Source organism: Pteropus medius, unplaced genomic scaffold, assembly GCF_902729225.1.
Source record: "Pteropus medius unplaced genomic scaffold, Ma_sr-lr_union100, whole genome shotgun sequence".
Classification (NCBI taxonomy): Eukaryota; Metazoa; Chordata; class Mammalia; order Chiroptera; family Pteropodidae; genus Pteropus; species Pteropus medius.
Window position 1 is genome coordinate 5,355,125 of NW_024343732.1, and position 5,974 is coordinate 5,361,098.

Below are 5,974 nucleotides of genomic sequence, written 5' to 3' on the forward strand. Positions count from 1 at the left end.
GGACGAGGTGAGAGGCCGGAGTTGAGTGTTAACAGTGTAGACGCAGGAGGGAAGAGGAGGCCAGTTAGATGAGAGAGGGGATTGGGTTGTAGTTTTACGATTGTAACCATTTCTTTGCCCTTGCAATCTCATTCTCATTTTCATGCACGTAAAAATGCTTTGTTAACTAATGTGTAACTAACTTTAGAGAAACACCTCGCTTGATTAAGAATTCAGAACAGACTTCGAAGGAAGCCGACTTGGTTTCCAGACCTTCGCTCGGCCCGGTACCGGTTGTTTTTCAGAGCTCGCTGTGGAGCACAGTCCCTGCCGACCCTTCCCCCCCTTACTCCTCTTCCGATCTCGTCCAGAGCCTGAGTCTCTGGGCTGAGAAATGAGCCAAGGCCGAGAAGACGAGATAGAGGTCCTTGGTCATCTGCCCCGCTTTAGGATGAAGCCCTGGAATTTCTCTCTTATCCCTTACTCAGCTCTCTCCCTATAATAACCCCTGCCTGCACTGACATGGCCAGACGGCCTTTGGGACAGCAGTCTGCTGTCTTCTCAGGGTGCCCACTCTTGAATAAATCTGCTTTTGTCCTACCAACCTCTCGTCGCTCCAGTATTGGCTTACAAGCGGCAAGCAGCCGGACCTGAGTTCAGTAACAGGGTTGGGCTCCGATCATTAAAATGCAGCACCATCCTCCTGTATAGCACTACTCTCAGGTGTAATCCATGCAACTTTGTTTTCAGTCTGTACCTCCCACCAGCCCCGTGAGGACGGGAGAGTGGGTCTGTCTTGCCTGCTGAGCACGGTAGTGGCGCGCTTATCCGAACTGCTCTGTAGTCTGTTAAATCAGACCTGCGCCCAGCACACAGCAGCACCATTCCTGCTTCCGACTCCAGGCTTACTCCAGATGGCATTGTCTTTCAAAGGAGGAAGGCTTTATCATAAAGATTTTTTCATATTTAAAAATGTTTTGGTCTATAGCCATGCCACCCTAAACAAGCCCGATCCCGTCTGATCTCGGAAGCTAAGCAGGGTTGGGCCTGGTTAGTACTTGGATGGGAGACCACCTAAGAAGACCTGGTACTGTAGGCGTAAAAAATAAAAAATAAGGGATTGTAAGCTGACAAGGTCTTTGCAATCTGTGAGGTCAACCAAGGGTTGCCTCGCCTAAAAAAAAAAAAGTTAAAAATTTTTTACATAGTCGCTTTGGAAATATATTGATAATATTTTCACTGACATCATCACAGAGTTTTATTTCTTCATATATTGTGTCCTCAAATTCTCACAAAACCCTGCACTGCCACAATGTCCAGGCACAGAGCCCGTACTTTACATAAGGCCTGCCAAGTTCCTCTCACGAGACACAATGTCGCTTACCGAGAGGGGCATGGGCTTGAGACAGCATTGTGGAGGCCCTGGGACCATACATATCAGAGGCCAACCCAGATGCTGGCAGATGGCATGGAGAGTAGAGAAAGATGCTGGGGACTGTCAGGAGCGGGCTGGACAGGGTTTGGTAACTACTTGGTCCTGACACACTAGAGAGATGGGGCAGTTGAGGGTGATCTGGTGACAGGAAGTATGGCATTGCCTCAGTGAGTGATGACCCCGGATTGTGAAATCTGGACTCTGTTGCCATCGACAGACATTCAAAGAGACAAGAAGATAAATGATACATGAGGTTATTCATCTGCAAAATAGTGTTTGAACTCCATAATCATAGCCAAGCCACATTCTTTTCTGATGTTATCTAAGTTTGCACAAAAGAAAATAGCTGTTTAACATGCTCCAAAGATTCTAGAATGTAGAACTTTAAGTTTATAAAATTACAAGGGCACCACCCGTCCCCTTCCCCTCCAACCGCTGCCGCCCAGTCTCGCCCAGTTAGAACACTAGGTGTCCCTCCCTGGGCTCTCCTCCAAGCTTCCCACCACAGTCTCACTCGGGGCTCACCCGCCCCGCCCCGCAGGAAATCTTTTTACCTGCTAAAAAGAGTGAAGGAGATTTCAAAGGACATGTACGGAAAAATATCTGAGATATATTGTGAAGTGAAAAAGCAGGACCTTGAAGAACAAGTTAGAAGAGAGTGAAACTATTCTTTTCTGTATAGTTTATGGATACCCAGCATGCGCTGAGAAAATATTCTGGAACGATTAAGTTATGCTGGGAGTGAGGTTATGGGGACATAGTGTTTTAAATTGCCATGATCTGTATTATTAAATATGTTTATAATAAACATGTGTGCATTTGTAAACAGACTACTCCAGAATGAGAATATATGTGCTCAACCAGAGCCTGGCGTTATCCTCATCCTCCCAGGCACTTGCTCTTGGGGCCCAAAGGCACATCTCCCTAACCCAATAGGGGTGACCAGAGATCACGCCACAGCACATGCTGTGAACACACAGAAGGCATCATCTTGATTTGCATGGTTTTCAGAATACTGGATTCCCAGAGGCATACACCGGATGTGGCTGATCAAGTTCAAACACTGCTGAGAGCAGAATGTTTCCGGCCTGGGGTTTGTGGGGACCTGACACACCTGTCTTTGTTTCTATAATTCTCCAGGCCAATTGTCCCGTGAACACTCAGAAGGCAGGACCTTGGTTTGCATGGTTTTCAGAATCCTGGATTCCCAGAGCCCTGGACTGGGTATAGATCTGTGTTTAGGGACTGGGGGAAGGGCCTGATCCACATGGGGACACAGGTCGGGGACACAGGTCTGGGGCGCAGGTCTGCTTCCAAAAAGGCTTAAAGGAAACTAACAGGAAAGAAAAATCCAGAAGGTTGAGTTCCTCAGGCTTGATGACAACAGAGGCAGTAGGGCAGAGATAACATTTAACTGGCATGAAAACCTGAGACCAAAAGATGGCCGGGTCTCACTCACAAGCTGGTGATGTGGGGAGGGTGTGAAAGCCTCCTGGTGATTCTGTTTTCTGACCCTCTGCTTCCTCCATGCCAGCCACTCAATTACTGCTGTGCTCAGATCAACCCCCGCTGGAAGAGTTTTGTGCTAGGACAGAGCTGCAAACAGACTCTGGAAACAGAGACATGCAAGCTCCCAGTGCCCCCTGCTGGGGTAGGGGTGGAGGGTGAGGGTGTAGGAGGAGCAGAAGCTGAGAGTGGGCACAAGGCCTTAATCAGGATGTACGAAGAGGACCTGGGCAGGGAGCAGGCTCTGAACTCTGAACCTCTCTTTCATGTTCACAGCCGAGAGCACAATGTCTTGGAGTCTCCAGTGTTCTCGATCTCCTCATCCTCATCTGCCTGATGATGGGGACAAGATCCCCAAAAAACACAGGGCTAGGGTAGCTGCCAGAGGGCAAGGGTTTATGCCACATCCCCTTCCAGTCTTCCCAAGCTGCAGCCTGACTTATGCATTGCTGGTACTCAGAGCCCAGACGTGACTAGGTGTCCACATGGCCCTTGCTAATTTACATTGCCTTCTCTGGGGAAGCAAATCCAGGGTTGTAAAAGTACAGCGGCTGAGACCCTGAAGAGCAGCCCATGGGGACAGAAGGCAGCATCTACCCCACGCACCCCATAAGCTACAGAAAATTCTGCGCTCCAAAAAATACACAGACAACTCCTGATAACTGCCCAGTTGCATCCCATGGCGGCTGGGACCAGGAGTGCTCCCAGACTGCACTGGGCACCTGGGATCCAGTGCACTAGACACCTTGGGCACCCAGGCAAGGACCGCCCCAGATCCCAGGCCCCAGGCTGGCACCAGGAGCCAAGCCTAGCTCTGGGGGCCCAGCGTTTTATAGGGCAATGGTCTCAAAGTCTGGGCGGTGCTTATTAAATACTGTTCTTGTTAAATATTAAAAGGTAGCACAGTATTTTGCAGAAGCAGCTGTAAACAGGAACCAGCTTGACAGGAACCCAAACAGATAAGTGCAGCCCACTGCAATGAAGAAATCAACATGTAATTAACCAAACAGTTTCCCTTCAGGGAGATGGAGCTTTGGATGGGCATCCCCTATCTCCTTTACATCCTGTAAGTAAATGAGACTACCTAACAATCACCACATCTCATTCTTAAATGGAACACCCCAAGGGGCAAAGCCTTTGAGTTCAGCGACACCAGCACCCTGATCTTTGTTGTCTTCACTGTCCTACTGTCATTCCTGACTCTGGAAGACACACCTACCTGGTGGCTGGGAGCGAGCAGGGGGAGTGGGGACACGGCAGAGAGCCTGCCCAGGTCATCTGAGTCAAAGAAAGAATGAGGCCTAGGCCAGGCAGGACCAACCTGGGTCCAGATGGAGACCAGACCTCGCTCCCCCTCCAGGTGCCTGACAGGACAGGGTCCCCCAGAAGTTGATCCCAGAATCAATGGAGCAAGACAGGTGGAAACTCCTTAGCAAGTGTTTAAGGTGCCTGACTTCCCAAACCCTCCCTTACCTTTTTGGCCAACACTTAATTTTAACACATGCTTGTTTTATCCGTTAAATTCATGGCCTAGGAAAAGCACCTTCTGACTTCCTTACCGCTGATTCCTGAGTGTCCCCACTGGACAGCTGGCCAAGTTCTTTTCAGTCACTTTCTTGCACAGCTGCATGTACAGGCCTGAATAATAACTAGTAATCACATGACCAGGACCTGAGGTCTCCCCGATTCCTTCAGGAGGTGGGATGTCGAGCTTGTTTTGATTTCTATTTTGAGACACAAACAGCTAATGCTGAGCTTGGAGGGGAAACTATGATGGAAATAGTCTGCATACTTAGAATTATTTTCCAGGTTGACTAAGTACCTGGCAAATTCCTCTTTTGTTCTAAAAGTAATTACTGAACTTGTTTTTAAAATAGTTTATGTTAGGTGGGACCATGTCTAACCCTGCTCACTTTAGTCAAGCCAGTGTAGACAAGATCAAAAACCTGAAACTGATGTTTTGGGAAGTGTGAGCCCTGGGCCTTTCTGTCATCCCAATGCTCCCCTCATCCTCTACTAAGTTTTGCTTTTTCCTATATATTTACATGCGTGATCACTTCCTTAAAATCTGAGGATAGTAACGAACTGCATTAGATATATTTGTAAGTACATTAAGGTGTATCTTATTCTTGCCAATAATGGCATAGTATTTTATTGCTTGTGTGGACCACAAGGAATTTTACTCTGCCCTCCTACGCATTACCATTTCAATTATACCCTATTCAACTTTTTTGCTAATTCCAACAGCCGTGTAGTAAACACTCTTGGATGTATCATATGACCATATAGCCATGTGTACCAGTCTATAATGTAACTACATGGAAGTCGAATTGCTGGAGTATTGATTTCAGAATTTTTTAGATAATGACAAATTGTCCTGCAGAAGAAGGCTGTACCATTTTATGCTCACACGGAGTCAACGTTATTTTTGTTTCTTGTCAAACTAGAAATCTTTAAATTCTATGACGGAAGTCTTTTGAAAGTAAGATTTTACTGAGCTAAAAATTTTAGCCAAAAGATAGGTCTTGGTGCGTAGGGTCTAAAAGACCAGCGGCATGGCTAGGTAGAAAGGACAGCATGTCCTTCATCCCAGAGTTTTGCAAGCATTTTTATGCAACTAGTGAGGGGAAGGAGGAAGAAAGAAGTCTGAAATAATTTACATTAGCTCTAGGTAAGGGGTGGAAGAAAGTGAAACCGGGGCCAGCTGTGGGATGACAGGCCACGTAAAGAAATATCCCCTCCTATAGATTGGCTGTGGGCAGCAGTCCGAGAGCCCACGTGTAAACAATAAGCAGAAGTTCCTGAGTTTAGATGGTGGCTGGCTAAGAAAATCTACAGAAATAGCCACCTGGAAATTACTCCAAAATTTCATCAGGCGTAACAGGAATCAGAGAAGTCTTTTGTTAGCTGGACCACAGCCATTAACAGACTAACAATTCTTTTTCTGTCGCTCTCTGGCCCCTGTAATTTAATTTAACACAGTTCAGATTTTTTTTCTTATCTTTCCCTACACCTTTGCTACACCGAACGTTAATTCTTTGTACTTTAAGACAG

The 5,974-nt window shown here is 46.9% G+C and overlaps 1 non-coding gene across 1 annotated transcript; it reads left to right on the forward strand.

Annotated features, from left to right (window-relative positions):
• Positions 1–959: 959 nt before the first annotated feature.
• On the forward strand, positions 960–1,078 carry LOC120606693 (5S ribosomal RNA). The gene has a single exon (XR_005653947.1). It is a non-coding gene; the product is annotated as a 5S ribosomal RNA (ribosomal RNA).
• The last annotated feature ends 4,896 nt before the right edge of the window (positions 1,079–5,974 follow it).